We start from the raw sequence: 7,063 nt of genomic DNA on the forward strand, positions 1-7,063 counted from the left end.
CTTTCTGGCCTGTGCAGCCTTAGCAATCCCGGAACATTTGAACATCTGACATTACCAAGTATCTACAGAGAAACAATCAGGAATCAGGAAAGGCCTGAGACTATCTGTTCACCCTCAACTGCTACAGCTAGAGTGATGAGAGCATTCCAGAAGCCAACATTCTAGATTTGCTACCCTCCATTTATATTACCCAAAACCAGGCTGTGGATGGAGATGTGGCAAACTATAATGTGTTTATCCATGCCTGCTCTCCTCCAGGGATAACACATGAGGCAGTACACATCAGGGTTCTCTAAGGACTGAAAAACCCGATGCATGCTGGCAAGTAGAGGTGGGACGGCCTCAGCCACAACTAGCAACAGTGATGTCACCCTGAAGAGGACTTTGTGCAGATGGAAAAGTGTAATGCAGTGACTGATGCTTCTCACCTGTCACCCACAGCCATGTCTGCAGTGTGGATGTCCAAATGGGAGTCAACTGGGGCTTGATGGCTATATCACAAAGGGCACGTTCACAGTTATCTGTGCTACATATTCCTCATTAAAGTGCCTGAGTAGGGCACATGCTTCCTGAACTCCAAGGCCTTCATTCAAAGTGACTTTCCTATTACCAAAGAAGGGAGAGTCTTTGGCTTAAGGACTCCTTCAGTGTGGACCCTTTGGAGTTTAAGGAGGCTGGACTTGTGGGTGAAGACCTTCCCACATTCACTGCACCTGTAAGATTTCTCTTCATTATGATTCTCTGGGGTGGAGTAAGTGTTAACTTAAGGCTGAAGAAGCCTTTCCCACACTCACTGCATTTATGAGGTCTTTCTCCAGTGAGAACTCTGATGCAGGTTAAGGGTAGAGCTTTGGATAAAACATTTCCCACAATGGATGCACTCATATGGCTATTCACCCATGTGAACTCTTTGATGTGAAATAAGGCCAGCTGTTCCTGTGCTGTGGATGTCGTGATGCTCAACAAGTCTGCACTTCCTGCTGAAGGCTCTTCCACAGTCACTACACTTATGAACCTTTTATTCCGTGTGAACTCGCTGATGTTGAACAATTCCGTGTTGTGTCTAAAGGCTTTCCCATGTTGGTTGCATGTATAAAGCCTGGGAGTGATATGGATTCTTCAGAGTACAGCAAGGTAAGAATTGTGGTTAGGGCATTCCCCAAAGTCACTGTCACACTGGTAAATTGTTTATAACTCTCTAGTGGATAATAATATCAGAAGGTTGCCTACAGAACTTCCCACACTTGGTGAACTAATAACACTTCCTCCCTTGCTGACTCTCATGCTGAAGAAGTATTAGCTGTGATAGGCTTTCGCACAGGTGCTACAGGAACATGGCCTGACCCCGTGTGAAGTTTTTCATTAGGAACAAGATAACTATTGATCATTTGCCCACATTCATGATATAAAATCTTTCTTCACTAGGAACTTTCGTGTGCCTTACAACAGGGGGTTTTCTTATGTAAATTTGCTAACATTCAGTGCCCTTATGAAAGCTGAGCGATAAGAAGCCCCCACTGGTTTAGATCCTGCCTAACCAACCTCCACCATTTTGTCCTCAACATCCAACTACATCTGTGTTACGATAAATCTTTCCACCAAAAGCCGCTGAGCCGCACTGCCAAGTGTAAGCTTTGTACCAGCCACCGACCTGAGTTAGGGCCCAAATGAATACACAGAAACTTCTATTACATACAATGCTGCTTGGCCAATGACTAGGATTCTCATCTGTTAGCTCAGACTCAATTATCATAAATCTATATATTTTATAAGACTTATCTTATTGGACACCTTATTGCCGTCCCTCCTTACTGGTGGATCACATTGTGCTGCTGGAGGAGCAAGGGGAAAAGGGACCCTTCCTGTTTCTCCTTTGCTTAGTTATGAGTCTCCTTGCTATGTCACTTCCTGCCTGGATCATCACTTCTCTACTCCATTTCCCAGAACCCTCTTTGACTCCTAGTCCCGTCTAACTTGTTGTCTCATTAGCCGAACAGTATTTTATTTAACAATCAATAAGATAAACATACACAGTACATTCCCCATCACATCTGCTCCCCCTGGTCCTTTTCCTTCTGTCCCTTCTCCCTTCCCACTATCTCCATCTCCAGAAGTGGCCCATTAGAGCCACCCAACTCTTGCAGGTACTTTCAACTCCCTCACACCCATTAACCACTCTCATGCCAATATGTGCCCCAGCCTACCAAAGCAACCTGGCTGCAGTTCTCCCTTTTGAGAAGTAGTTGAGGTGATAGTCTGGTTAAAATAATTGTCCCATTTCCACTATCAGAATTTTCTCAAATAGAAAAGAACCTGGATTCCAATACTTCTAAATCTACTTCTTGTATAAAAGAGTTCCACTATACCACCCAATCTTATAGCCTCAACTTTCATGATATATGCATGATTTTGACAAAAAACCTACTACCTGAGGAACACAGTTGAGTTTGGGAGCAGGCTAGAGCCCATGCAGACATATGCAGCTCACCTGCAGGGGCAGAGGCTGTCCAGGTTCAGGATCCCTACTGGGATTATAATACCCCAGGGGCCATTCTAGCTAGAGATCAGTTTACAGCCAGCCTACCAGATGCTCTACCTAAGGCTGCCCTCACAAAGTAAACTCTCATAAACTTCTGGAGATACTTTCAGACAAACATGGAAATCCCTCTCAGTTCCTAAAATGCCTTACAAAGTCCTTCTTACAGTATACTAACCTAGACCCTGAGAACCCAGAGCAAAGACAACTCCTTATGACATTTTTTCCCTGAGCTCCCCTGATATTACGGTTTAGCTTAGGCTTCTGTAGAAAGGACCTCTAACATCACAGGCAGGATAATTAAGGTGGCTTTTAAGGTATACCATGAGAGAGATGAGACAGCCATTAAAGTCACATACTAAATGAGGCCGAGGCCATCCTACCTGTGTCAGAGTCCTCTAGCCAACTTCCTATTCCTCGACATAAATATTTTTATAAAAGAATTCAGATTGCCTAGCCCTGGCCATAGATGACTCTGAGTGAAGGGGCCCAGGATCTCTTGACCCAAACGCATTCATTTCTGACAGGGAGCCCAGGTGGACAACAAGGTATCAGAGTGATCCATCTCCTTCCTCTTGGACACAGGTACCACATACTCAGTCCTGAGGGAATTTTGGGGACTCAGTTCTCCTTCTTGTCTCCCTGTTGTCTGGGTAGGGGAACAGCCTCACCTACCTCATCAAACCCCACCCCTCAAATGCATTTTCAGGGAATTCCCCTCACTCATTCATTTCTTGTTATAGCAACCTGTCCTGTCTTCTTACTGGGAAGGGTTCTTTAGCCAAAGTAGGAACTTCTTTTTCTTTTGCTTTTATTCCCCATTCCCCTATGTTGGGACCCAGCCCTCATGGGTTCTCTGTGAGTTGTTCTGCAACATAACCACAGGTACCTCCTGTTTTTCTAAGCCCCGCCCGCTAACATCCTGTTTTGAACTTTTCTTGTTATTGAAACATTATGCCTTGCCCCCATCCCCTTCTTGCTTTGTTGGTCATTGGTGGGGGTTGTGATTTCCTTGTTAATGATAGGGTGTCGGAGTGCATTCTTCTAGCAGGTGATGTTTTCCCATCTCCTCTTGTATATAAGCTGCTGGCTGCAATAAACCAATGGCATTCGCTTCTACCCAATGACCCAAGTTGTGTCCTTCTTAACCCACAGACTCTCACCTGGTCTGGTTCTTCAGTTGCTGGTACTAGCATCGGAGACAATTGGAGGTCCCACTGAGATCCAGGAAATCAGAGCTATCCTGATGGACCAGTCCTGAAGATTGTGACCACAAGACAAGGAAGTGGGCACTGGGGTTGACAGTCCGACTCAAAAGTAAGTAGTGCTACCATAGGTAAGTGACTGTTAGAATGGGGATTTCAAGTTCCTCATTACTTTTACAGGACCAACTCACTCAGTTATTGAAACAGCAAGGCACAGACATTAAAACAAAGACAGTTCGAAGTTATCGTAGTCTTAGCATTAGTCCCTAGTTTTTGACTAGTGGGGGATTAAACATTCCCAACTAGGAACAAGTAAAGAGTGATTTACAAAATACTCCTCAGAAAGAAGGGCCAGATGGAGTGCCTATGTCAGTCATTTCCTTACGGAGATTAGTCAAGGATGTCCTCTTGAGTAAGAACATTGAGGTTAAGGAACAAATATCAGAGATAGGGAAAACCTCTGCAACCACACAAAGTGACTTTTCTCATCAATCTCTTGCTAAGGGATCTGAGTCCACTGATAAGGAGGATGAGGATGAGGATCATTTTGAGGAAGAAAAGGAATCGGAAGAGGAAATTAAAGATTTACAAATGCAGTTAAGGGAGATGGGAATGAAGGAAAAACTTAAGAGCATCAAGAATAAACCTTGCCCCCTGCCTGCATCTGTGTCCCCCCCAGCTTATGAGAATTATACTACTTGTGTTCCTGATTCTAATGCTTCATCTCCCAAAGGGGTAGTTTTTGGAAAGTCATTGGGTTTCCCTGTTATAAGTCCCTGACCCTAATACTCCATGACAGGTCATGCTGCAGCATGTACCCCTTAAATTTAAGGAGCGTAAACAATTGAAAGAGGCTGTCTGCAGTTATGGCCCTTTGGCTCCATTCACAATAGCTATCACAGAGTCCTTCTAACCACTTAATCTTACCAGAGTGATTGGCAATAGCTTGCTAGAGCAATGCTTAATGGAGGAGATTTTTGTTAGGTCGAGGGGAATTTTAGGAGACATGCATCATTATGGCTAATATGAACACAAATCCAGGTTTTCTTCAAAGAAATGTTGATACGTGAAGGCACCATGAACTCTAAATTTTCCCTATCTTTTTCTTGTAAAGATATACAGAGGAAATAATCATTTAATTCAGAATCTGTGATGGGCCACTGTGTAGGTAACAGAGGCTGCAAAGACATTCCAGGCTGTGCAGAGACAATCACCTGATTTACTTTATTTGTGGCTCTCATCTCTGTCAACATTCTCCATTTTACAGATTTCTTTTCAATAATAAATACAGGAGATTCCAAGGGCTGGTGGTTTCATCGTTATGTCCAGCATTTTGCTTTTCCTAACCCAGGTGTTCTAGAAATTGTAGGTTCTTTGAAGTCATATGCCATTGGCCAACCTAAAGGGGATTGCCATTTAATCAGTTCAAGGGGAGGGCTGTTGGTCCTGTTGTTGTATCCTGTGCTGTTCACATGAGTTGGATTAAGGTGGGTGTCTGAGACTGCAGGAATGTTTATCTGGGTATTCCATTGCTGCAGAAGATCATGACCTATAGATTCACTGGTGTATGAGACACATATGACCTCAGCCTCGATCTGTGTCCTTCTGACCCTATGCATTCAAACCATCTATTGATTTTTTTTAGGAGAGATAGATTTCAAGTCCCTAAGAATTGAACATCTGCTTCCTCAAAAGGCTAATCAGAGCCAAGATTTTGGAATGATAATAGTCGCATCCTCACCTGTGATCAATAATCCCTCAATTATAAGGTTATTTATTTGTACTCTTAGCTTTGGTCTTTGCTCATCAGAGAAGTCTACTAAAATATACATTTTGTCTTTCTTCCTGGAAATTCAGATTTATCCTCCAAAGCCATTCTATCATCAATAGCAGTGTGAATTTTTACAATAGTCAGTGTTTTTCTAATTGTTCTAGGAAGATATTTTTCAAGGTAAATTGTATGTATTTGAGGTAGACAGGCAGTCTTCAAACACTTCAGAGTTCTGCAGATTATGGCATTTGAGATGTTTTAATAACAAAGCACTGTTGTTTATTTTTTATTCTTTATTTTTGTAACAATCTGACATGTATGCTCCTGACAGTACCAATCTCCTTTAGAGAAGATGATGGGCAGTGAATAAACCCCTCACTGAATTTACTTTCTTTGTGGCAAATGTTAGACATTGAGACAAAAAGTATTCTTGCCTTGACTTTTGACAGTATGCTGTCCAAATTGGACAAGCAGCACAGAAAAGGGAGTGATTTGCCAACTTTTCCAAGACAAAGTAGGACAAATGATGAGACTATCGTGATATACAGAAAAGTCTGTCAGATCTGCTAGGCTGTTAGGCTGAAGATGAATGCCTTTATGCTTCATAGGAACCTTGGGTGATTGTCCAGGAAGCTAGCTTTAATTTGTCACATTTTTTGGAAGTTCCTTGCTTGCACACGCTATTTAATCAGATAAAATTATTCTTTCTCAGTTCTCTGATCATGTTGAAGAATTTATATTTATAGTTTTCCCTAGAGCAGATTCAGTAATGAAATTCCCTAAAGAAATATAAACTGTATATGGTTGAGAAACATACAAAGATACTTTGGGTAATGCAAGATAGAATAGAAAGTGAATTAGTTACAATCAAGTGGAACCACCAAAATAGGATAGATACTGGATTATTTTTTGTGAATTTGTCAAATATTTACAGACTAGACATTGTTGTTGTGTGTATTGCTTGGATATTTTGTATATAGTTATTATTCTTGTTGTATATACTTTTTCTTATATTAGTTATAACCATTTTATGTTTTAGACAAAAAAATGGAAATGCAAAATTTTGTTTGTGCTCTAAAAAATAAAGCTAGCCTGAAGATCAGGGTTTGATGTAGACACTGCTTAACCATAGAGGCCAGGCCATGGTTACACATAGCTTTAACCCATGCATTTGGGAGGAAGCAGCAGGAAGATGAGGAGTTCAAGGCCACACTGAGGTACACGAAATTCAACCAGTCTGATAGATATAAGAGCTGGGTACGTGTGGCTCACACCTCAGGTGGAGACAGGAGTATAATGCTGGAGGAGGCAGTATTTAGGCTTATTCATATGGAGGATTTGTAAAGACAGGACCTCCCCAGCACTTCCATCTGAACATTTGGTACAGGTAAGAAGTCCCTATAGTGTTGGCTACTTTAATTCTCTTATGTCTCAACATTTACCCAATTATCTGACATCTCACTCAGCGTTTTTACTATTTAAACCAATTTGAAGAAATGCTACAGAGCAGCTTTTAACCTCTACAAACACACACACACACACACACACACA

The 7,063-nt window shown here is 41.9% G+C and overlaps 1 long non-coding RNA gene across 1 annotated transcript; it reads left to right on the forward strand.

Moving 5' to 3' along the window:
* The first annotated feature begins 14 nt into the window (after positions 1 to 14).
* Positions 15 to 5,052, forward strand: LOC113838927. The gene is made up of 3 exons (XR_003488761.2): positions 15 to 1,134; positions 3,692 to 3,853; positions 4,246 to 5,052. It is a non-coding gene; the product is annotated as an uncharacterized LOC113838927 (long non-coding RNA).
* The last annotated feature ends 2,011 nt before the right edge of the window (positions 5,053 to 7,063 follow it).

The sequence above is a fragment of the Cricetulus griseus genome, chromosome 9 (genome assembly GCF_003668045.3).
Source record: "Cricetulus griseus strain 17A/GY chromosome 9, alternate assembly CriGri-PICRH-1.0, whole genome shotgun sequence".
NCBI classification, from domain to species: Eukaryota; Metazoa; Chordata; class Mammalia; order Rodentia; family Cricetidae; genus Cricetulus; species Cricetulus griseus.